The 27704-nt window shown below is 37.2% G+C and overlaps 1 pseudogene; it reads left to right on the top strand.

The window, feature by feature from the left end:
• Positions 1–24595: 24595 nt before the first annotated feature.
• On the top strand, positions 24596–27054 carry LOC115522806 (annotated as a pseudogene).
• Positions 27055–27704: the final 650 nt, after the last annotated feature.

Here is a 27704-nt window from a genome sequence, read left to right as displayed (position 1 = left end):
CTTTGTTCCTCTTTTTACCCAATCTAGATTTATGTAACTCTCTTGTGTATTATTTAAGCAAAACAAGTGTTTTTTAGGACTATATAGGACAAGTAGAAAAATTTCATAGGAGTGGAAAGAAAGAATAAATCGGGTGACACAAATTTGGTTTTTCAGAGCTCAGGATGCAGTTAGATCCCAGGCATAGACTTTCAAAGATTTGAATTCATTATATAATTGAATTAGTATCTTAGAACCTGAAGATGAAGGCCCTTCTTTCTCTGACTCCTCTGAGCCACACATTTCCTAAACTAAAAGGTAAGTGAAGAATCAAGCAGCTCAAGTTTCCATGGGGCTTACTGGCAGTGGGTGGAAATATCTGAGGCAGGGAGCAAAATCCCATGTGTTCCTGATTCACTCCAAAGAAAAGTATCTGAAAACCAAAACTGCATGTGGAAGTTGGATTAATAGAAAAGGGAGCATGTGGGAGAGAAGTGGGAGAGAAAACAAGGAGATGAGGATAGGCAAATGAGTATAACAAAGGAAATAAAGATTAAAGAATAAAGATTTCAGGTTCTAATTCACTAGTGTGTTTCTTCCCCTTGGCAATTAGAAAGCCAATTGTATTTCCAATGTAAAATTGCCTTACAGTTTTAAAAAACCAAGATGCTTAAATATATTACTGTTAAATTTCTTGGAACTGAAAGCCTTCTGGAAAATATGAGAATCACATTATCCAAATTTGACTATATAATGTACTAATATACCCAACAGATCAGAGAATCTCTATACCTTTCCTTAAACTGATCCCAGTTAAGGACTTAACAAAATGTTTAGGGAGATTCCTCTTTGCCTCTGATGAATGAACACTGAATGTTCTCCCCTCCTCCAGAAACATCAAGGGCACTGGCCCCCTTCCTGGCCCCAAGATGTTCTAAGGGCATCCCCTTGAATCCAGCCTCATAGCGTTGTTTTTTATTCAGGTCTTTACATCTTAAAATACATTTGGGATTGCTTACAATAAAAACAGAAGCAGAATAAGATCAAAGATGATTAAAATAGGACCAAAGATAGATACAAGCAAACCAGGGAATATCAAGAAGCTGTACAATTGTTCATCAAAAATTTTGCTCTCAGTTTCTAACAGAGAAATAAGGGAATAGGTTATATACCTTTCATTATTTTTGTTTACCTTTCATTATTATTAGAAGAAAATACAGCAATTTTTTTCAAAGATTCAACACTTGCTTCACCCTAAGACTTGAAACTAATTTTATTAGTACCAACACGGATTTGTTTATCAAGATCTGCATCTGTGCCTCTGTTAGGCAATAGGGAAACAGAAATAGAAAGCATTTCCTGCCCTCAATGTCTTCATAGTATAATGAGGGAAACAGGTATCTAAATAAACTACTGACATTGCTTAAGATTCCTAATGGAACTATGTACAAGATGCTATAGTACAGAAAGATAAAGGCAACTAACTTTGCCTATAGTTGGCTACCAAAACTTCCCAGAGAAAGAGAAATTTGAAAGATCAGCATAAGTTCAAATGGATAAAAAGGAACAAGTATTTCAAACAGAAGGAACAGCAAACATGCAGATGTAGAAATTAATAGCTTCTTCAAAGAAATGCAAGGAGAAATGCAAGAGAAATACAAGCCTTCTACAAAGCAGTGTATAAGGGTGGGGACTGGTGAAGCCAAATAAGGAACACAAAAGTCAATTTATAGATTTGTAAATTATGTCCACAATAGGAGATTTTTGTTTTGTTTTGTTTTGTTTTTGTTGTTTTTTTTTTTTTTTCTTTTTTGAGACAGAGAGAGACAGAGCATGAACGGGGGAGGGGCAGAGAGAGAGGGGGAGACACAGAATCGGAAACAGGCTCCAGGCTCCGAGCCATCAGCCCAGAGCCCGACGCGGGGCTCAAACTCACGGACCGCGAGATCGTGACCTGGCTGAAGTCGGACGCTTAACCGACTGCGCCACCCAGGCGCCCCACAATAGGAGATTTTTAAGAAATGCAACAGGCCTTTAATAAAAGCATATTGTTTTCAAATCATCTAGAAAGTTCTAGAGAAGGGCACTTCTATGAGGAATCCTGCATGATATATAACTTGAGCATTTAGCTCCCCAGACAGGTGACTATGATCTATATGCACCTATCCTCCTTACAGAAAGTTGTGGCTTCACCCTCACCATTAAAATAGGACTCAGCGGGGCGCCTGGGTGGCGCAGTCGGTTAAGCGTCCGACCTCAGCCAGGTCACGATCTCGCGGTCCGTGAGTTCGAGCCCCGCGTCAGGCTCTGGGCTGATGGCTCGGAGCCTGGAGCCTGTTTCCGATTCTGTGTCTCCCTCTCTCTCTGCCCCTCCCCCGTTCATGCTCTGTCTCTCTCTGTCCCAAAAATAAATAAACGTTGAAAAAAAAAATTTTTTTGAAAAAAAAAATAAAATAGGACTCAGCACTCCATAAGAAAATAATAAGAAAATGGAGTGCCTGGGTGGCTCAGTCAGTTGAGTATCCAACTCTTGATTTCGGCTTAGGTCATAATCTCACGGTTTGTGAGATTGGGCCCCACGTCGGTCTCTGCACTGATAGTGCAGGAGCCTGCTTGGGATTCTCTCTCTCCCTCTCTCTTCTGAACACCTGGCCCCACATTTATCTGCTTTCTGCCACTGTAAGTGAGATTTCCCTTTTTTTACAATTTCTTATAAATGGAATCATACAGTATGTAATGGTTGGGGATAAAACCTCCTTCCTCATAAAGCTTTCGTGACTCATCGATGTTGTTGCATGTATCAGTAGTTCCTTCCTTTTTATTGTGGAGTAATATTCCACTGTATGGATATACCATAGTTTCTTTATGCATTTATCTATTGATGGACATTTGGGTTTTCTCCAGTTTGGGGCTAAATGCATAAAACCATTATGAACATTTGTGTACAATTCTTTGTTTGGATATATATTTTCTTTTCCCATGAGTAAATACCTGGAAGTGAAATTATTGTGTCATGCATTGAACATTATAAGAAACTACCAAACTGTTTTCCAAAGACAGCTGAGCCATATTACACTACCAATAGCAGTGTATGTGTGCTCCACATCCTCTCCAACACTTACTTAGTACTGGTCGCCCTTTTAATTAGCCATTCGAGTAGGCGTGCAAAGCAATCTTACTATGACTTTAATTTGTATTTTTTGTGTTAATGATATTTAGCATCTTCCATGTGCTTAGGGGTGGCATTCAAATATCTTCTTTGCAAGGTGTCTATACAAATATTTTGCCCATTTTTATTGGATTATTTAGCTTCTTATTATCCAGTTATAGAATCTATTGTATATTCTGGACAAAACTCCTTTGTGAGATATCTGTATTGTTAATGGTTTGCATCTCCATTTTTGTCAGCTCAGACTGTTAAACCAGGTTAAAAGGAGATACTGCAATTATCTGATGACCCATGTGTTCCATGTTTCCAAAGTCTCAAGGAGACTAGAGTCAACTGAGATATGCTATCTATGGAACTGTAAATCTGAGGTTGTCTTATTAAAGTCCCATTAAGTGATAGATAACTAGGCTTCATCAGATGACTGATATTCTAGCACAGTGCTTCCCAAGTTTAAATATATAGAGAGTCATCTAGAGATGTGCACAGCACATCACAGCACAGAGTCTAATTCAACAAGTCTGAAGTAGAGTTTCAACTTTTACATTATAACAAGATCCCAGATAATGCAGACACTATTTGTCCAGAGTCCACACTTTAAGTAACAAAGCACTAGTAGAGACAGAACAGTTTCAAAAACAAAAACAAGTGAGTATTCACTCCCCAATTTATAGCTAACTGTTCTAGAACCAACCATAAAACCGTTGAGTCTGTCTTAAGTACAGAGAACAAACTGAGGGTTGCTGGCAGGCAAATGGATGATGGGATGGGTTAAATAGGTGGTGGGCATTAAGGAGGGCACTTTTCAGGATGAGCACTGAGTGTCATATGTAAGAGATGAATCACTGGGTTCTACTGAAGCCAAGACTACACTGTATGCTAACTAACTTGAATTTAAATTAAAAAAAAAGAAAAACTGTCGAGTCTGTCCTACAACATCATTATCAGCATTCTAAATACCTTAACCCATATCATGTCACAAACTAGGATTAGAAGTAGAGGAGAGCAGAAATAAATGAGGAGGGCCCATAAAATGTTCCATTCAAGTTGAATTGCCATATTAGATAAACAGTCAACTTTTCATATTTTTTCATCTACAAGCCAATATTTTCAATAAAGATAAATTGGCCCACACAGGACATAATATAAACACCACTTCTGATTCATGAGGGGGTCAAAAGGGCTCTATTCCATCAATTCACATTTAAGATTAAACACCTAAAATATTTTCTAAAGCAGGGTTATATGCTTTATATATTTTAGTTTCTACTTTTACATTTACTCATTAGACAAAAAGATTCTAAGGACTTTTAAATAAAATTTACAAATGGTTTTCTTCTTAAAACTAATACTTTAGACTGAGAACAAACTGAGGGTTGATGCGGGGTGGGAGGGAGGGGAGGGTGGGTGATGGGTATTGAGGAGGGCACCTTTTGGGATGAGCACTGGGTGTTGTATGGAAACCAATTTGTCAATAAATTTCATATATATAAAAAAATAAATAAATAAAAAATAATAAAGATAAATAATACCCAAAAAAAAACTAATACTTTAAGTCCTGGACTAGATTGGTTACTTCACATGTCTCAGTTAAAGTTCTGTTAAAGAAATTTCTCATATCAAGCAAAAAAAAAAAAAAAAAAAAAAAAAAAGAACACAACAAAGAACATAAAATGACCAGGCAAGAATGGTTTGACAACAGCTGATATCAAAAGGTTCATCTTCAATGAGCAACACTTGATAAATTTCTATTAAATTCAAACTCCAGCCTGCATGGCTCAGAAAGTCATTTATGTCTGCTACTGTTTCAACACTTAGTAAAGCAAAATTCCTGGTGTCTGTGCTTTGGAATCCACAACCAATTAACCAGACACATGGGCAACGGACAAGTAATGTATTTCTGGCTGATTCATAAAAAAAGATACGGGAATTATGTTGTGTTAGCTACCCCATATTGGAATAGAGATTTTTCAGGACTAACTAAACAAAATCTTCTCAATATTAAAATGTGTTAAACCTCAAATTCATGAAAGCAGCTTAGCCACATGAATTCATTTATGAACAATAAATACCAAAGATTTTCCGGAACCCAGCACCCCAACACTCATTTTCTGCCCTGCCAATTCTGGTGTTGCCACTGGCAGTGGAGACTGCTATTATCTTGCAAAGTCCATTCTCCTGTTCTTCTATAGTAATAGGGTTTAAGCAATCGTTGCCCAATTAACACTCTATTGCCTGATCACCCTTGAAGCTCAGTATAGCCATATAATCATCATGAATTTAACATGAGCAGAAGTAAAGTGCGCAACTTATGCTCCACTTAATTTATGAGAAAGGATTACTTGCCCTGGTCATCCACTCCTCCCAGTCTGGTGTACCTAAGATTGACCATATAGATGAAGACAAAGCCCTAGAATGTAGAGGAACCCACAAGATGAAAGAAAACCTGTGTCCTTAAGTGGCTGTGTGGGGCTGAGCTGTCCTCACCTGGACCACTCACCTCAAAACTCCTTTATGAAATTTAAATAAACCACAGTCTTGTGTAAACCACCATGGTTTTCCACACTTCCCATGTTATAACAGCTTTGCCTGTGTGTACCCACTGCCATAGCTTTCTAAAGAAGCTGTCAAAAACTGAGTCTTACTAAATTAACCTGATAAAGCAATTTCAAACTATCCTAGGGAAACTATACCAACCATCCATTAGAATTGTGTTTTCAATAATAAAAGAAGATGTATTTATAAGCAAAACTATTTTTAAAAGATTGGAGAAGTTAGCCATTTATGTCACTGTTAAATCATTACGCTTTAAATAATAAGAGAAATATATTTAAAGGCAAAACATTTTAAAAGAAATTGAAGATGGCCATTTATATCACTATCAGTCATTTTTATTTCCTGTTGTTCAAAAAAAGATGATATGTGATATGAAAGGGGGAAATTATTTGTATAAATTATCAAAGCCAACTCTCTTTCCAAAATCAAAGTGCAAACTTACTCATTCTAACCCTGCTGACATATAGCTCATGTACTGAAGAGCATATTATTGGCATATTTCATTAAGCAGGTTTTCTTAACATATTCTCCTCTTTCTATGGCCCCGTGGATTAAGGGGAACAACTTTTGTATAAAATTAACCTCCATTTGAACATTGGATTTAGCAATTACTATCTGTTCATTCATTTAACACTAGAGATCAAAGATGGGTATGGTTCTGTCACTACACTCAGGGAACTCACAGCCAGAGTAAGAGAAAAACATCTAAAAAGATTATTATGTACAGAATGAGATATGCAATGGCAGAGGAAAGCAGGTGTTTCAAAAGAAGCCAAAAGGGCATCTCATTCATTTATAAAGGTCAGGGAGCTGATCTGTCTTCTTCTACCATTGTACCTCAGTTTCCACTCAATATATTCTGATCAAACTGAAATAAGTTTAATTTAATTTAGACATAAGCTACATCTACAGGAATTCTGTGACCTTAAATGAGATGCTTCTGTAGGTCACAGTTTCCTTGCCAGCAAAATGAAGAAACTAATATTTACCTCATAAGATTGTTTTGAGAAGTAAATGAAATAAAATATATGAAGTACCTACACATAATAATTAATATATTAAGATTCATTTCCCTTCTCTCTACATTCCAAGAATAACACCACTACTATATTTTAGCCTTGAAGCTAGAATTATTAATGTATATTAGATTTATTAATAACTTTCCCACTTTCACTAATTTCTATAAATACTTTGTCAAGGTTTTCTAATTTCAGTCTATAAATCTCTTGTGGATAATATGTTGATAGTTTATTACCTTCTATAAATAACAGTATTTCCACATAATGGGTCTAAATTTGCTTCATCAAGTGTCCTTTTTTAAGGACACGGTGATTTATTGCACAATTCTGCTCACATGATCCACACTATAATTTCATCAACTAAATCCAGACACAAGGAAAATAATGTATTTTCATTGAAAAAAAGATCAGAAAATCTCAACCCACCAGCCCAAAACTGCAGCATAAATCAGTCACCCAACTCAAGCCATAGGTAGAGACAGAATAACCTGAAAGAAATCAGATCTTGTAATATGCATGTGTGAGGATCAAATATGAACTACCTAAACATGTAATCACAGAAATCAATATGAAAACTGATACAAAAATGGAGTTCTAGCCAAAGCAAAAATAAAATTGCCCTGCAGAGAGGCCTCCAGCACTAAAAAAAATACACAGGATCCCCCTGTAAACACACACACACATATAAATGTGAATAGAAGATAATTCCCCCCCAAAAAAAGAAGATAATTTACATCAAAGAACTCATAGAAATTATAAAATATAGAAGATATTCATGCCGTTATAAAATTCAGGTGACAAAAAATACATAATAGATGATGTATTCATGATATGATATAATTGATGTGATATGATTTGATACAATAGGTTATGGAAGAACAACCCTTCCTCCAAAAACAACTAGAAAAACTAAATACAATACCAAAAAGAAAACCTATTTGAAGGCTCAGAGAGCCACCAAGGCAATTAGGACTTGAGAAGCCAAGGTCTCAGAAAGGTAACCCAAGTAAGCCACTTTTACCATCAAAGCACTTGCAAAAACTTTGCATGGTGTCTGAATCTGGCAAAAGAACTACAAAAATAGAGCTTCTGAAAATTCATCAGTATAAAGACACAAAAATCAGAACCCGGGTCTCCTAAGGCAGCCAATAATTGAGTAACCAAGTTCCTAAAGAAAGAGAAGGGAGAGAAGTCTAACACATGATGGCATTCCACCCAAGGCATTTGTTGGATGCTTACACTGCATAGGGCAAAAATCAAGAAGCTGAACATAAAGATGCTGAAAATAAAAAATGAATTTGGGGCAGTCTCAAGTGCTAAGGAAGCAAAAATAAGAATTCAAGGCCTAAAGAGTGTAAGGGCCCCAGTAAACACCTCATCTGGACTCTCAGCTGGGATCCTAAAATGGCTCTATCCCAGGGACAGGGACAAACCAACATCATAAAGCCTTAGAAGGAGCACATCCTAAACTTGTAAGAACAGTTGCTAAGTTAATGAATACTGCATCCATCCTGTCTGCCTACCAGAAAATGGTGTGAGGCCTCTTTGGAGAAAGAGAGTATCATCAAGAGCCTCTATAATTTTTCAAATATAATACTCATTTTTAAATTGAAAATGACCAGGAATTCCTAGAAATAAAAATAGACCCACAGAGGACCCACTTAGTGGAATTATACAACACAGAGTTTAAAATAAATGTGATTAATATGTTTGAGAAAATAGATGACAATATGGAGAATATTAAAGAACTGGAATTTATGAAAAATAATTAAATGGAACTTTTAAAACTGAAAAATGCAGTAATTCAAATTAAGAACTTTGCATCTGTATTTAAAAGCAGAAGAAATTGTTTGTGAACTATATGATGGGTCAGGGTAAACCACAAAGGATACAAAAATAATAACAGACAAATGACTACAAATACATCTAAAATATAGTAAAAATCTAATTTACATGCCATTGCAGTCCCAAAGAGGGAAAAGAATGAGAACATGATAGAAATATTTGAAAAGGCAATGGCTGAGGATTTTACAAAATAAATGAAAGACATCACCATAGATTGAAGACATATTAACAAACTTCAAAAAAGACATATATATATAGAAATCCATATATAGACCCATCATAGTAAAACTGCTGAAAACCAAAAATAAAAATATTAAGTCAGACAACAACCAAATACTCTACAACATATTCTGTTGGTGAGGCTGTGGGAAAACGAGCACTCTCATATGTTGCTAACTAGAATTCAAAATGATACAATGCTGGGGCACCTGGGTGGCTCAGTCGGTTAAAACGTCCAACTCTTGATTTCGACTCAGGTCATGACTCAATGGTCATGGGATCAAGCCCCACATTGGGCTCCATGCTGAGTGTGGAGCCTACTTAAGATTCTCTTTCTCTCCTTCTGCCCCTCTCTCCCATTTGCATTCTCTCTCTCTCTCTCTCTCTCTCTCTCTATCAAATTTAAAAAAAAAAAAAAAGGTACAATGCCAGTGGAGGGGAATCTGACAAAATCTGGGAGAAGTACATGTACTTTCAGGAATCTAACCCAAAGATACAGTGGACAAAATACAAAAAGACAGATACCCTGTGCTACTCATTGCAAAAACATTTGAAAGAGCATTAAACTAGATACAAATCTGCATTAATAATTGAGCAGTTGGACAACCTGTGGTACATCCATACAATAGAGTACACTGGAGCTAAAAGTGAATGGGGAATATCTCTCATAGAATAATCACTAGGATACATTAACTGGAAAAAGAAGGGTTTGTACAGTGTGTTACTGATTAAGGAATTAGAGAGGTAAAGACTATATATTTTAATTAATTTTTAAATGAAAAAGAAAACCATAAAAATATAAATGATCATCTATAGGGGGAGAAAGGAAATGGGTGGAGGGGAGAGGGATATAAGTTAGAGTCAAATATAAGGGATATAAGTTATGTCAAATATAACATATTTTGTAGCTTTGATTTTACAGCCATGTAATTATTTTACACAGTAATGAAACAAGGTTTGTGTAACTTTAAAAACCTGCCAATGGGCAAATATGGCACAATTTGAGGGTCAGTGCAAATTATAACTACATTTGTATGAAATTATACCAAAGTAAAAGTGAACATCATTCAAGGAAATGAGTAAAGCATTAAATTATTTTGAAAACTCCTAAGTAAAGGGAAAGAATCAGGCATTTATCTGCATTTCCTATATAAACTATCACTGGGTTACCATATAGTAGATAGAATTCTGACTAAAAAAATAAAGAATAATAGAAATTCACATTTTGGCAACCTCTAATTAATTATGTGCTCTCTATACATTGAGCACCAATGGCTGCAAACATTACAAAGAGACCACCATACATCATGTGACTCATATTGACAGAACTTAATTCCACCAGTGGAGTATTTTTGCCCAAAACATAAAACATAAAGCCTGAATCTGCACCCACCCATTACATTACTGGAAACACAGGAACCTTGGAACTGTTAGAGAAATCACAGGGATGCACTTAGCAAAGTACAGACTGTATAACACTACACACACACACATACAAATGATCCTGTTTCTTTAACAAACAAACTGCACAAGATGAAAGAAATAAATAAGGAAGGAGAGAGAGGCAGAGGGAGAGAGAGAGAAAAAAAAAAAGAGACAGGAAAACATCTATTAAAAATTTTTAGGGGCACCTGGGTGGCTCAGTCGATTAAGTGTCTGACTTCAGCTCAGGTCATGATCTCATGGTTCATGAGTTCGAGCCCCACATCAGGCTCTGCACTGACAGCTCAGAGCCTGGAGCCGGCTTTGGATTCTGTGTCTCCCTCTCTGTCTCTGCCCCTCCCCGCTCGAGTTCTGTCTCTCTCTCTCAAGAATAAATAAACATTTAAAAAAAGAAGAAAAAAAAAGGGAAAAGAAAAGGTGATCTGCAAAAAAAAAAGTTTCTAAAAATAGGGGTACCTTGGTGGCTCAGTCAGTTGAATGTCCAACTTAAGCTCAGGTCATGATCTCGCAGTTCGTGGGTTCAAGCACCATGTTGGACTTGCTGCTGTCAGCCTGTCAGCACAGAGACTGCTTCAGATCTTCTGTTCCCTCTCTCTGCCCCTCCCCTGCTTGCATGCTGTCAAAAAATAATTATTTATTATTGTGTAGATTTAGTATTTATTTATTAATATATAATAATATTAATTAATATATAATTTATGTTAACTTAATATATAATCGTTATTAATAACATTTAATAATAAACAATAATATTTATTATTTAATATTTTTGTGTACAATTATTATTGTGTAGATTTAATATATGTATAGGTAGGTATGTGCTTCCTATCTTCTCAAATAATATTAAGTAGTTGTTTGGTCATACTAAGGAACTATTATGATAATAGTATTGTAATTATGTTTTTTTTTTTAATAAACCCTTAGCTGAGGATGTGGAGAAAGGAGAACTCTCATACACTGTTGATGGGAAAGCAAACTGGTGCAGCCACTGTGGAAAACAGCACGGAGCTTCCTCAAAAAGTTAAAAATAGAGCTACTCTACAACCCAGCAATTGCACAACTAGGTACTTACCCAAAGGATACAAAAACACAGATTCAAAGGGGTGCATGCACCTCGATGTTTATAGAAGCATACAGCAAATTATGGAATTAGCCCAAATGTCCATTCACTAATAAATGGATAAAGAAGATCTGGTATACATATACAATGGCATAGTACTCAGCCATCACAAAGAATTAAATCTTGCTATTTGCAAAAATGTGGTTGGAGCCAGACTGTATTATGCTAATAAGTCAGTCAAAGACAAACACCATATGATTTCACTCATATGTGAAATTTAAGAAATAAAACAGGTGAATATATGGGAAGGGGGGAAAAAGAGGGAAACAAGTCATGAGAGATTCTTAATAATAGGGAAAAAACTGAGGGTTGATAGAGGGAGGTAGGGGTGTGGGCTAAACAGGTGATGAGTATTAAGGAGGGCACTTGTTATGATGAGCACTAGAATCAGAACTACACTATATGTTAACTAGCTTGAGTTTAAATAAAATCTTGGAAGAAAAAAATAAATTACTAAAAGACATCTGAAAATCTCCAAATATTTGGAAATTGAACAACACATGCCTAACAAACTGATGAGTGGAAGAAGTCTCAAAGGAAATTAGAATATGAAGTAGGTCAGAGAAAGACAAACACAGGGGCGCCTGGGTGGCTCAGTCGGTTAAGTGTCCGACTTCGGCTCAGGTCATGATCTCGTGGTTCACGAGTTCGAGCCCCGCATCGGGCTCTGTGCTGATGGCTCGGAGCCTGGGGCCTGCTTCCGATTCTGTGTCTGCCTCTCTCTCTGACCCTCTCCCCATTCATGCTCTGTCTCTCTCTGTCTCAAAAATAAATAAACGTTTAAAAAAAAAAAAAAGACAAACACATATAATTTCACTCATATGTGGAATTGAAGAAAAAACAAACAAGCAAAGGTAAAAAAATGAGAAACAAATCAAGAAACAGATTCTTAATTATAGACAACAAAGTGATGGCTACCAGAGGGGAGGTGGTTAGGTTACCAAGGTTAGGTGACAGGGATTAAAGAGTGCACTTGATGGGGCGCCTGGGTGGCGCAGTCGGTTAAGCGTCCGACTTCAGCCAGGTCACGATCTCGCGGTCCGTGAGTTCGAGCCCCGCGTCGGGCTCTGGGCTGATGGCTCAGAGCCTGGAGCCTGTTTCCGATTCTGTGTCTCCCTCTCTCTCTGCCCCTCCCCCATTCATGCTCTGTCTCTCTCTGTCCCAAAAATAAATGTTGAAAAAAAAAAATTAAAAAAAAAAAAAAAAAAAAAGAGTGCACTTGCCCTGAAGAGCACAGGGTAACGTATGGAAGTGCTGAATGACTATATTGTACATGTGAAACTTGTAAACAAAAACAAACAAAACAGTAAATTAAGATATATTTTAATTGATTACAATGAGAACGCAATATATCAAAATTTGTGAGATGCAACTGAAGCAGTGCTTATACTGGGTTTCTAATGGAAACCAATTTGACAATAAATTTCATTTAAAAAAAAGAATAAATAAATAAATAAATAAATAAATAAATAAATAAATAAAGCAGTGCTTAGACATTTCTAGCATTAAATACTAATATTAAAAAGGAAGAAAAGTCTCAAACTAAATGATCCAACTTAAGGAATAAGAGAGAGAAAATTACATCCAAAACAAATCAACTATAAGGAAAGAAATTATAAAGATAAAAACCAAAAATCAATAAAGTTGAAAACATAAAGCAAATAGAAAAAAATCAATGGCACCAAAATCTGATTCTTTGAAAATCTCAAAATATTGATAAAGCTCTAGCTAGTTTGATCAAGAAAGAAAGAGAGGAGACATAAAATCAGTATCAGGAATTAATGGAAGTCCATCACCACAGATACCATTAATATCAAAAGTTTAATGGAGAAAATATATGGATACATTTTTCACCAATAAATCAACTTCTTAGATAAAATGAACAAATTAAATATAATAAATATAAATTAGCCTGCAGCATTTAAGCCATCCCAGCTGATACCATATGAACCAAGACAAACTGTACCTACTGAGTTCTGCCCAAGTTGAAGATTTAAGTGCAGAAGAAATAATACTGTTCTAAATTGCTAAGGTTTGGGATGGTTTGTTATCCAGCAACAGGAAACCAGAACAAATGCTGTACTCAAACATGAGAGAAATATTTGAGTGTAATAAAATATTTACTCAAATGAACAAAAAGCTAGCTCATAAAGCAAGTCAACAAATTTCAAAAAATTAACATCATTCAGAGTATATCTGTAAAATTAATCTGTAAATCAATAACAAGAAATAATTAGAAAATCTCAAAATATTTGTAAATTTAGCATTACTCGTCTAAATAACACCTGCATAAGAGAAAAATTATAATGAAATTTATAAAATATATTTAACAAAATGATAATGAGAATATGACATATTAATAATATGAAATTCAGCTAATGCTGTGCTGGGTAAAATCTGTAATTTTAAATACATCCCTTAAGGGGAAAAGGGTTAAAATTCAATTGCTTAATCAAGCTGAGAATAGAAGAATGAGAATGAGGAGTGCCTGGATGGCTTAGTTGGTTGAGCATCTGACTTCAGCTCAGGTCATGATCTTGCGGTCTGTGAGTTCAAGCCCTGCATTGGGCTCTGCGCTGACAGCTTAGAACCTGGAGCCTGCTTCGGATTCTGTGTCTCCCTCTCTCTCTGGCCCTCCCTGCTTATACTCTCTCTCTCAAAATTAAATCAAAAAAATTTTTTAAAAAGGAGAATGATGAATATAAGAACCTAATCAAGGACATGGAAAAACATATATATAATACAGAAAATAAGCAAAGCCAAATGTTGGTTCTTTGAAAAGATTAATAAAACTGATAAATCTCTGACAAGATTACTCAAGAAAAAAATGGGAAAGTTACAAATTACTATCATCAGGAATGAAAGACACAGACTTAAAAAACTGAACACACTATTATGAACAAGTTTAAGCAAGTAAATTTGAAATTTTAAATAAAAGAATTAAATTTCTAGAAAAACACTACCAAAAGTGACATAGGAAGAAAGAGATTATCCTAACAATCTAGATCTGTAAAAGAAATTAAATCTAATAATACATTCCCACAAAGAAATCTCCAGGCCCAGATATTTTCATTGGTTAATTTTTCTTGAATATTTAAGAAAGAAATAGCAACAACTTTACAAAAACTCACCTATACCCTAGGAAAAGAGAGGTTCATTTTTTTTTCATGTCAGCATAACCTTAATACCAAAACCTGGCAGAGTTCTAACCTAAGGAATTATAAAATAACAAATTTATGTCCTTTAAAGCCACTAAGTTTGTAGCAACTTATTACAGCAATGACAAAAATCTAACATAACCCATTAATGATAAAAACTCTTACCAAACTGGACATAGAAGTGAAATCCTTAATCTGAGAGAGAGTATCCACCAAAAATTTAAAATAATTCACATATTTAACAATGAAACGTTTAAAGCTTTCTCTCTTAGACTGGGAATGAGATAAGGATGTCTTCTAGCATTATTTCTATCAACATTGTATAGGAGTCCCTATCCATAAGGCAAAGGAAAAATATTCAAAATGGAAAGAGAAAAAACAAAACTACAATTATTCACACATAAAATGACGATATGCACACAAGAAAAGAAACCAATCTGGAGTCAAACTATTAGAATTAATAATTCAAGATAAAAACACATTAACAATATACAAAGGGAGAGTCTAAGGTACTGGACATACACTGTTCTTTGATCTGGGTGTGAGTGTATCCATTTTGTGAAAATTCACAAAGCCATTCCATTATGGCGTTGTTTTGTACTTTTATACGTGTATGTTCATACTTCAGGAGAAAGATTATTGGGGGGGAAGACACATAAAGAGGCTGCAGTGAATAATGATTAGAAGTATGTACTCTAAATCTAGACTTCTTCCTGGCCCTGCCTCTCCTATCTATGCGTCCTTACGCAAGTTACTTAATTTCTCAACCCTTCAGTATCACTATCTATAGAATGAATAACAGTATCTATCTACTAGTTTACTGAGATGATTGAGATAATACAAATAAAGTGCTCAAAACTTCCGAATGAACACTCACTAATTAATTATTAACTATTATATCCCATAGCCAAGAGACAACCCACAGACCTAAAAAACAGAAGAATTCACACTAGAAGAACAGAAGTAGTGACTCCAAAATAAGTATAATTAAAGGCTTCAAATAAATAAATAAATAAATAAATAAATAGCTTCAAAGTATTTCAGAACATAAAAACAGAAATTTATGAAGGACATTTGTAAAAAAAACAATCAGTGGACTATTTAAAAGTTTTTTTTAAGTTTATTTATTTTGAGAGAGAGAGCAAGAATGCTAGCAGGAGAGGGGCTGAGAGAGGAGGAGAAAAAAACCCCACCAGGCTCCACGCTGTCAGTGCAGAGCCCAACAGCAGGGCTCAATATCACAAACTGTGAGATCATGACCTGAGCCAAAGTCAGTAATAGGACACTTAACCAACTGAGCCACCCAGGCACCACAAAAGATATTTATAGGAAAGTATAATAATTGAAATAAAATTTTAGTACATATGTTAAACAGTACATTAATTATTGGTGAAAAGAGAATAAATTAGAAGAATTGCAGCCCCTGGGTGCTGCAGTCAGTCAAGCATCTGACCTCAGCTCAGGTGATGATCTCATGTTCATGAGTTTGAGCCCCACATCTGGATCTCTGTTGCCAGCACAGAGCCCACTTCGGATCATCTGTCTCCCCCTCTCTCTCTGCTCCTCATGCATGCTCTTCCTCTCTTGCTCTCTCTCACTGTCTCAAAAATAAATAAGCATTAAAAAATAATAATAACATTTAAAACATAAGTTAGAAGAATAGTCTGAAGAAAAACCCTAAATGAAACAAGAAAGATAATAAATTTAAACAATAAACGAAAGCCATGGAAGCTAGATTTAGATGCTCCATATTATATCTAATCAGAATTCCAGATGGAGAGACTAGAGAGAACAGGGAACAGGTAATGGCTATTCTCATTATACCGAGATTTTTCAAGAGCAGAAGAAAGATTTGATTTCTTAAATGAAGAGACATACTGGGTCCCAAGCAGTACAAACAAAGGTAAATTCATGCCAAAATATCATTTGAAACTGCAGAACATCAGTAGTAAAAGAAAGCCTTAAAAGCTCCCAAGGAAAAAGATTTCCTAGAATAGATAATCACACTGACATAAATTCTAATCAGCCACAATAGATGCTGTGGCATGCCGGAAGCAGCCTGCACCAGCTCAAAAAGCTGGTTGTCAAATTTCCAGGAATCCTGTCAGACACTCACCATGGCAGTAGCTTGACATCACCACAGTGGGAATATTTATACCATAGAAATTGACAAATGCTACAAATCAGGGTTCTTTCCTCAACATCCAGAAAATATTTACCAAAACATTACTGAATAATCCCAGAGATGATAAAAATCTCCAAAATATTGACAGAATATAGATCCTAATATCTTATATTATGTCACCCCATCATTTGAGACAGAAGGGAAAAGAAAATATTTCCAACCTGAAACTAAAAATATCTTTAATCCACAGACCTGTGCCAAAAGAAATACTACAAGCTATACTTGGGTAGGAAAAAAATAAACCCAGAGCTAAGGAATAAACAAATTAGTACCCTGTGTCCTTAAATGCAAACAAGTATTAACTATAAAAGGGTATAAATAATTAAATTTATGTTTAAAAAGAATGTGGAATTGGGGCACCTGAGTGCTCAGTCAGTTGAATGTCTGACTCTTGATTTTGGCTCAGGTCATGATCTCACAGTTCGTGAGATGGAGACCCCAGTCAGGCTCTCTGCTGACAGTGTGAAGCCTGCTTGGGATTCTCTCTCTCTCTCCCTCTGTCTCTACCTCTCCCCCACTTACGTGTGTGTGTGTGTGTGTGTGTGTGTGTGTGTGTGTGTGTGTCCCTTCCTCTCTCTCTCTCTCTCTCAAAAATAAATAAACTTTTTTTAAAAAAATACAGCGTGGAATCAAAGTAGTGCTCATCAACAACATGGAAGAAAACAGTAACAGTAGTCAAGGAGATGTTGGAGCAATGTTTATTTTTTTAATCTTTTTTTTAATGTTTATTTTTTAGAGAGAGAAAGAGTAAGCAGGGAAGGGGCTGAAAGGGGGAGGGAGAGAGAGAGGGAGAGAGGAAGAGAGGGAAAGAAAGAATCCCAAGCAGGCTCCTCGCTGACTAGGGCTCAATGTCACAAGCCATGAGATCATGACCTGAGCCAAAATCAAGAGTTGGGTGTCCAACCAACTGAGCCACCCAGGCGCCCCATGGAGAGACGTTTAATAGACTAAAACTTTTGTGTTATTAAGGAAGAAGATAAAACAACTGATTAATTTTTAGACTTTGTTATAAAAACATAGTTTAGTTTGTTTGAGGATGCATTGGAGATAGCCTGACACATATTAAGCACATGCTTAATATATATTTGCGGCATCTACCACCAAAGGAATTAAATCTTTCTTATTTTCCTTGAGTTGGAAAATAGCACTTCAGAAAAAAATGAAGAATTAAATACACCATAGTCTGTACAAGTACAAAACAACATTAAGACTTGCTACTCATTATAGTCAAGAGAGATATGGACCTAACGTTTAACACCACAACCATCTGGGCATGAAGTTATGATAACATGCAGTCTTGGTCACCTGTATTCAGTTTCAACTTGTTCTATTCCTCTGCCACGTTTACATCTCTAAGATGGACTGCAAGAGCCTACTACTCCTTTAGACCTCTCAAAACAAAATAGTTCTCAGAATATCATTGATATGTTTTTTTTTCTTTATCAAACATATTTTAAGTAATTCTATACAGGGTGAGAATTTTTGGCATTGCTTATCAATTCCCATTCAAGATGTACAGAAATATAATTGTCTCTGTGCCAGACTCTGATACCATGAATTCCCCTGGTCAATTATTCTTTCCTGGAATTATACATTTAGTAATGCTAAGATTGAAACAGGATCTAGAGATAAAAACGCTTGGGGAGTAGTATACAAAGGGAGAAATTGCTTTCAAGTGGATTTGATTAATACCCTTATAAATCATTTTTGTTTTTTTTTTTAACTTTCACACAGAAGATAAATTTGCTACAAGATATACCATCACCAAGAAAGAAATGCAGGGTAATAGACAACATCGTCCTACAGTCACTCTGAATTCTGATTTCCTCTTATGAATTTTCTCATCTCCTTTATAATGCCTTTAAAGTATACTTAATAATATTAAATATAAATAGACTGAAAAGTTCTCACTGAAGGCATCAGCTACTACACTGTCCTTGCCCCATCCAGCAGTTCCTTATGACCAGGGTGACCCAGTTTGCCTGGGAATACTCCCAACATATGACTCTTGTCTGGCATAAGTATTAATAATGCCTTGTTGCACACGCAGAGGTGTCCTCATTTAGACAATAAATTTTATGGTCACCCTCCTTATGAGCACACAGTTATGACTCTCCCAGATGAAGTGTAGAGGGAAGTAGATGAATATTACTGAGTGCTCACTTTGATTAAGTAAGGTAGTCACCGGGTTAGGCTGTGTAAGTTATTTCAGTAACATCTCAGTGCTACCGTAGGAGGTGAGTAATATTTATTACTAACTTAGAGATGAGGAAAGTACTGTTCACGGGGTATGAAGTGGCCACAAAGCTATATATCTGATGAGTGGCTAAGCAAGGATCAGAATCCAGGTCCAAAGTTAAACCAGTGCTCTTCCTCCTGCACCATCTTCCCAATGAAAGGAAAATGGATCAGAATGTCAGTATCTACCCCTGTGAGATTTGGAAAATCTGTCCGTGCTCCTTACCAGAAGTCAAAGGCAGCAGACATTCATTGGAATGCAGTTCTGGGTGGCCGTCTGTGGGAGACAGAGTGCAAAGATGCCCACAACCAATCTCTCTTGTCCCACACCAACACCTCTTATGCAGCAGGTGGAGTCCATTGCCCCTCCCTTACATCTGGGATGGTCCTGTGACTGGCTTTGATCAATACAATGCAGTAAACTTGACACTGCCAGGTCCAAGCCTAGGTCTTAAGCTTGGAAGCTTCCCTTTTGCTTTCTTGATACCTTGAGTGACCACATAAAGAACCCCAAGCTATCCTAATGGAAAAAGAAAGCACATGAAGAGAAAGGTCAGGTGGAGGAAAACCAAAGCAACCCAGCTGACAGGCACCACCAAGGCTCCCAACATGTGAGTGAGGCCATCTTGGACTTACAGCCTCTCCCAGGCCCAGATGAACATAGCTGCTTAAGTGAGCTTGGCCATCTCTGTGGAGTCCTGTCAGGATTTCCTGACCCGTAGAATTGTAAGCAATCAATGAGCATTGCTTTAAGATCCTGAGATTTGAGGAGGTTTTTGATGCAGCAATAGATACCTGATAAACCATCTCTTTCCCCACCTCTTTATCTCTATCACTCAACCACACACCAGATCTCATCTTTCTGGGTCTTTTAGGAAGCCAGGAAATGACGCCCAGGTAGGAAAGGGCTGACCTGGAAACAAAATGGACCAGTAGACTTATCTCCTGTCAACATTTTCCAAGCCAACCCTGACCCACTTCCACTTTGTTTTTGCCTCAGAAAAAATTCTAAGGATTTCCCCCATTTCTGCTTTATTTTTCCCTATCTCTACCTCATAATTTTAAGACGACTATCATATCCAGTTTTGTTCTTTCCTCAAGGAACCTAAAATCACAATTTTTATATGGCTATTTTTTAGCCTGAGGAAGATCCATAAATATGTGTATATTTATCTGTGTGCATGTACTGGTTTTCATTTATATTCCTTAGGTCTCAACTAAGTCAAAATTACATTTAATTCTATACACGGTTGAATCATACAAGATAAATGTCTGATCTCTTTATCTCTCAGTGCCAAGTAATAATGTACCAATTTCCAACAAGAAGCCCCTTTATTTCTCTATAAAAAAATTCTTTAATCCAATTTGATTCATTCAGTAGTCACAATATGAATATAGTACATTGACCTGAAGAGCTTATTCAGTATTTTTAAGAGATCTCAACTGTTACCAATGGCAACAAGAGAATCAGCTTGACATCTCACACTATAAAAACCTTACAGTCCATCTATAAGATGAGCCCAGCAGAGAACTGGGAGGTTTATGACATTTTAATCATTGATAATTTTGGTTGTTGCTGATGAGAAGACTTTTTAATGTGAGGAACTTGGAAAGGGTTCCAAGGACAGTTGCCAAGGTAATTAAAACAGCCTTGTAAATTGGTTTGAAGAATATGCCAGGCTATCAAAATGACCATAAGCCTATCTGACCCTCCTCCCCACCCTGGCCACCCCATCTATTCATCAGATGTTCTCAGCCTTAATTGAAATTGACAACACAATGATGACAAAAATGTGCCATGGCTCATGCAGCACATACTACTTCATAATCCCATAGAGAATGTGACACTAAATAATGAGATAGATCATTTATACCCTGCCAACTCCTGAAAGTTTTAGGTAGCTTATGTTAAAAATGCAGTAAGAATAATGCACAAAATTAATATAAGGCAAAGCCAGCCTTGAGTATTTTAAAATTTATAAGAGATGAAGTAAAAAGAGTAGAAATTAACCCCCCAAAATGCTAAATGACGAAACATAGGACATATGGATATAACTATAGCCTTGACTATATAGAATGGAAGAGAGGTGGTGGAAGGAGAAGCGAAAATACACTCATAGTGAGATGTCATGGGGAGATGGAAGGAAGACAAAGTAGAGGCAGAGTACCAAAATACTCTTGGGTCCCAGTCTCCATAAAGTGCACTGTTGTAAAACTTTCAAGTGTCTCATTTAATCTTCACAGGAGTTGATGAAAAAATGGAGACCCAGAGCCCTAGTAACTTATCAAAGGCTCACAACCAGAAAGTGATGAAACAATTATGTCCAAATTAAAGCTGTATGACTCCAAAGCCAACACTCCTTCGGCCCAAACATTCTCAGTCAACAAGGAATTCATTCAAGGGCACAAAGCAATAAGATAAATAGTTTCATGCAAAGCAATTCTTTCACCCATGCAAAGGTGTTCCTTATGGGTCTATTTTCAGAGGACAGGTATGCTTCAGTGGTAAGACATTTGCATACAGTTGTTAAGGGCACAGGATACAGAGTAAGCAAAGAAAATTTGAATCCCAGTAGCATCACTTCCTAGCTGTGTGACCTTTATCAATTTACTACACCTCTTGCAGCTTTAGTTTCCCTGTCAGAAAAGTGGGGACCAGTATGCCTCATTGACTGAATGGTGAAGGGATGACCTAAAATAACACGATGCTAAGTGTTTGGCAGAGAGTTCTGAACACAGTAGAACATAATAAATGTAGACTATAATAATCTCTCTCTTCTCATCCTTATAACTATGGTTATTAAGATGGCCATGATTTTACTGAAGTCTTTATGGGTAAAATGACATGCACTCTGGGATTTACTTCAAAACACTTTAGCTTAAATAGGGGAGTGAGGGGAGTATTATATGATAATAGAGAAAACAAGACCAACAGATGTTTGTGACTGTTGAAATTAGATGAAACTGGTACATTGGGTTCATTATACTATTCTCTCTACTTTTGTCTGTATTTGAAATTTCTCACAGTAAAAAGCTTTGAAAAATGTTCATGGTTAGTACCCAAAGAACACCTATGTGGTTGAAAATTGCCAGGACTAAAGACTAAGAAGATACGACTGAATTCTAGAGAAGACTGGCCTTTTCTCAGAAGGCCTCGTGGATCTGCTCCAGACCTGGACTGAGGACACTCTTATTAAACCCAAGCTGTGCAGCATGAAATTGGAAAGGGATGACCTTGTCCTTCAAAAGTTGAAGGACAAAATTTACCAATCTCCAGAGCTAACGCTGATCATTTTCCCAACACCATCACCTTGGTTTACCTTCCTCCCATTTGCAACCATTGGTATCATCCAGCACTTTTATCCTTTCTGTTCCTACTATGGACCCCTCCCCCCAATAGGAACAGCTTCCCTGTTCCTTTAAACTTCCTTCTACCTGCCTGGGATTATAGCAAAAGTCTCTAAAGCTGGCCTTCTCCAAAAGTCCTGCAAATGATCTTTTCTCCATGGCTTTGAATGGCCCGATTTGCAACGCATTTCCTGAGTTAAACAAAATAGCATTTTTCAAGGCCTAGGTGCTTTTAAGAAGGAAAACACATTGTTATCCATCTGTATAAATTAATTGATCATAAATTAAGTAGCATGAGATTCCAGAGTGTGGGGGTTGTGGGAAGGAGAACATATTCAGAAAGAGGAGGTCATACTGAGAGACAAATTTCACAATTTAGTTCTACTATGTTTCCCAAAGAACTGTCTTATGTCTATACCCTGTAGTCCTGCTCCTTACCAAGACTTACCTGTGCACTGTCACAGGTAGCCACTTTCTGTTTTCTAAGCTAGAGAATAATGACCAACTTATGTTTGGTAAGGTAGAAACGACTAACACAGTATACATGACAAGATGGGAACCTCCTAGGGAGACATTCAGTCCATGTAGAAAAAACACGGACCTTAGAATCACAGTGCCTTAAGAGGGGAGCCTGGGTGTCTCAGTCAGTAATGATCAGGTGATGATCTCACGGTCTGTGAGTTCGAGCCCAGCATCGGGCTCTGTGCTGACAAGCTCGGAGCCTGGAGCCTGCTTCGGATTCTGTGTCTCCTTCTCTCTGCCCCTCCCCCATTTACACCTCTCTCTCTCTCTCTCTCTCTCTCTTTCTCTATCTCTATCTCTCTCTCTCTTTCAAAAGTAAATAAAAGTTAAAAAAAAATTGGGGCACCTGTGTGGCTCAGTCAGTTGAGCGTCTGACTTCGGCTCAGGTCATGATCTCGTGGTCCGTGGGTTCGAGGCCTACGTTGGGCTCTGTGCTGACAGCTTGGTGCCTGCTTCGGATTCTGTGTCTCCCTCTCTCTCTGCCCCTCCCCCACTCATGCTATGTCTCTCTGTCAAAAATAAATAAACATTAAAAAAAATTTTTTAAGTTAAAAAAATTTAAAAAAAAAAGAATCACAGTGTCTAAGAAAAGATAGAAAACAACTGGTCCTCTATTTCATTCATCAGTGCCATAAGATAAAATTTTAGGGGCGCCTGGGTGGCTCAGTTGGTTAAGTGTCTGACTCTTGATTTCAGTTCAGGTCATGATCTCACAGTTTGTGGGTTCAAGCCCCACACTGGGCTCTGTCCTGACAGTGCAGAGCCTTCTTAGCATACTTTCTCTCTCTCTCTCTCTCTCCCTCTCTCTCTCTCTGTCCCTCCCCCACTCACTTGTGCTCTCTCTCTCTCAAATAAAATAAAAAAGTAAAGTGCTAGACTTGTATTTATGCTATTAAAAATCATCTGTGCATTTGTTTTCTGAAATTGATTGCACTAGGAAGGTACAAACAACCCTTGACCAGCTAACTTTACCTCTTCTTTTAACAATATCAATGTTTCACTATATAGCCACATGGAATTCATCTTAACAAAGTAGAATTTAACATATCAGTTCCATTCAGCATTTTCTCACAAGCATGAATAGTGACAGCACCAGTATTTCTAGAACCTTTGTAGTGAATTGCAGCCAATAGAATAGTCTCATTGTTTTGGTTTCACCAAATTCTGCAATTTACTCAATTGTTCTCTCTGGCCCTTTGCATAAGTAGATTGAAGATATTTGCCTCCACTTAAATTCTTTTGTGAAACTTGAAATTACTTTCAGTATTAGTGGTATTTTTCTTTGAGAAATCAGCAGCTAAATAACAAAGAAAAAATTTAGCTAAACATCATCTTACAGATTTCACCCACAAAAAAAGTGGGGGTTATTTATTTATTACCAATCCAACCTACCCATTCTCTCTTTTTTAGACAGAAGCCATTAAAGGTCAAGTGAAAGCATTCTATTAAGAAACAATGGAGCTCAGACTTAAAGCACACATGGCCAAAGGTGCTGCAAACCAGGGATTGGGAGAAGATTAGAGGCAGTGAATAATAATTCTTCAAGTCTTGCAAGAAAAAATGGCATCCAACAAACCAAAAAGCAGACTCAACTATGGAAAACAAACTGATGGTTACCAGAAGAGAGGTGGATGGGGGGGGGGGGGGGGAGATGGGTGAAAGAGGTGAAGGGGATTAAAGAGTACACTTACCTTGATGAGCACTGAGTAATATATGGAACTGTTGAATCACTATAGCGTACACCCAAAACAAATAAGATACTGTATGTTAACTAAATGGAAATTAAAATAATTTTTAATGGCCTCCAATTAAAATATATTGCAAAAAGTGGGAGAGAAAAATAATGGAAAGAGTAATAAAGTGGAAAAGACAAAGCCTGAAGAATTTTGGTGGAAAAAGTACTGGATGGATGCCTAACGACTAGGAAAGTGGAGTATTTCCTGAAGCGGAAGGGATTTACTGACAGTGCTGAAAATACTTGGGAACCTGAAGAAAATTTAGATTGTCCAGAGTTAATTGAAGCATTTCTTAATTCTCAAAAAGGAGATACAAAAAGAAAACCTTTATCTGACAGTGAATCTAACGACAGCAAATCAAAGAAAAGAGATGCCACTGATAAGCCAAGGCTTTACCGGAGGTCTTGACCTAAACAAAAAATTAGTGCCGTAGACAGCAGTGGTGAATTAATGTTTGTCATAACATGGCAATATTGAGATGAGGCACAGCTGGCCAAAGAGGCAAATATGACGTGTCCTTGAATTGTAAATGCTTTTTATGAACCGAGACTAACTCAGCATCTATTTAAATTCCAGTTAGTTAACATACAGTATAATATTAGTTTCAGGGATAGAATTGAGTGATTCATCACTTAGATACAACACCCAGTGCTCATCTCAACAAGTGCCCTCCTTAATGCCCATCACCTATTTAACCTATTCCCCCACCCACCTCCCCTCCAGTAACCATCAGTTTGTTGTCTATAGTTAAAAGTCTGCTTCCTGGTTTGCTTCTCTCTTTTTTTCCCTTATGTTTATCTGCTTTGTTTCTCAAATTCCACACATGAGTGAAATCATATGTTGTTTGTCTTTCTCTGAATGGCTTATTTTGCTTAGCATAATACTCTCTAGCTCCATCCATGTCATTGCAAATGCCAAGTTTTGGTTCTTTTTGATGACTGAGAAATATTCCATTATGAATATATATATATATATATACACACACACACGAGTATATATACACACATACACACATATTATATATATATATATACATATATATACTCATGTGTGTGTGTGTGTATATATATATATATATATATATATATATACATATATATATATATATATATTCCATTGTGTGGTATATATACCACATCTTTATCCATTCATCAGTCAATGGACATTTGGGTTCTTTCTTTAAATTGGCTATTGTTGATAATGCTGCCATAAACACTGGGATGCATGTGTTCCTTCCAATTACTATTTTTGTATCCTTTGGATAAATACCTAGTAATGCAATTGTTGGATTGTAGAATAGTTCTATTTTTAACTTTTTGAGAAATCTCCATACTGTTTTCCAGAGTGGCTACATTTTGGTATTCCCACCAACAACATAGAGCATTCCCCTTTCCCACATACTCACCAACACCTGTTGTTTCTTGAGTTATTGATATTTGACACTCTGACAGGTGTGAGGTGGTATCTCACTGTAGTTTTGATTTGTGTTTCCCTGATGATGAGTAACGCAGAGCATCTTCTCATGTGTCTGTTGGCCATCTGTGTCTTCTTTGGAAAAATGTCTATTCGTGTCTTCTGCCCATATTTTAAGTGGATTATTTGTTTTTTGAGTGTCGAGTTTGATAAGTTCTTTATAGACTTTGGATAATAACCCCTTAACAGATATGTCATTTGCTAATATCTTCTCCCATTCCAAAGGTTGTCTTTTAGATTTGTTGAATGTCTGGGACACAAGAGGGGACATTTTTTAAAATATAATTTATGGTCAAATTGGCTTCCATACAACACCCAGTGCTCATTCCAACAAGTGCCCTCCTCAGTGCCCATCACCCACTTTCCCCTCTCCCCCACCCCCCCCCCCATCAACCCTCAGTTTGTTCTCTGTATTCAAGAGTAACAGGGAAAATTATTCACTCTTCTGGGAGTGCTTCTCTGAGAGCAGCAAGCATGGAGGCCCCTCACTGAGAACAAAGTAACTGGCTGGTGCCAGTTGAATGTTTGTGCCCCAACATTTTTCAGATCACTATTTTCATGCTGTCTGCCTCTGGGTTGCTTGTCTGTCTGGAGGAGTGCAGTGCAATTTGGGTTCTATCCCAGCCAAGCCTGCTGAATTTTAAAACTCTAAATTTCAGAGACATGCTGTGGCTGGGGTCTGTGCTGATCTCCTGGGGAAGGGTCTCACTGTGCAGGGACTGATGCAGGTTTGACTGAGAAGGGCAGTGGCACCAAAATGCAGGGGTGTGGGATTTGCAGCAAAGCAGGCTAAACAGTCAGTGTCTCAGCACCCCAGCAGGTGTCTCTGCGCCCATGCTGAGGGATGGCGGGGGGGGGGGGGGGGGGGGTGGCACGGTGGGAGTGGCACCCTCTGGCTCTTTTGTCCCCAGAGAAGGGTCTCTACAAAAACCACCTCTCACAGATGTACTCTAAGAAGAGTGACAGTCTCTCCCCATGTGCCTTAGGAAACCCTCAGATGGCACCATCTGCCGTGGCATTGCTTGCCTGCCTTCTCTCCAGGAGTAGGATAGCACCCTCAGGGCTCTATCCCAGGCAAGCCCTCGGACCCCTAAAACTCCAGTCTTAGGAGCCCCACTGGTTGCAAAAACTCAAAGATCAGCCCCTCTCATTCTTTCAGCCAATGGTTTTGGGGAAGCGTTCTCCTTGTGTGTATCCACTCCACTCTCTCTTGTCTTTCTCTGTGACCGGGGTCCCCTCCCCTCTGCAATCTGTTTCTCCCCTAAACCACATCTTTCCATATCCTACATTCCTGTATGTAGATTCTTCTCTCCCTCTAGTTGTGCAGTTTGTTCTGTCAATCCTCAGATTGATTTCTTGGGTATGAAGAATGATTTGATATTTGCCTAGCTGTGTTTGAAAGACAAGGCAAGCCTAGAGTTAGTCCTCCTACTACACCACCATCTTATCTCTCTGTCTAGCACTGGTTACTTTGAATAAATACTGTCTGCGTTGTTTTTTTTATCAGAAAAGAATATTTGAGATCATGTGTTATTTTGACCATTATATTATCACTTGAGGCCATATATTATTTCCTTTGCATTAGAGAACAGCTTTTCTAAATGTTGGTGGAAATCCCCATAGTTATTACTCAATCAGAATTTGTATTTAACTCCTATATGCCTAAGGACCATTCTGGATTTTTTGTTATTTGGGGT

Source organism: Lynx canadensis, chromosome C2, assembly GCF_007474595.2.
Source record: "Lynx canadensis isolate LIC74 chromosome C2, mLynCan4.pri.v2, whole genome shotgun sequence".
Taxonomy (NCBI): domain Eukaryota; kingdom Metazoa; phylum Chordata; class Mammalia; order Carnivora; family Felidae; genus Lynx; species Lynx canadensis.
The sequence above is the reverse complement of the archived record's forward strand: the minus strand, read 5'-3'. Positions and strand labels throughout refer to the sequence as shown.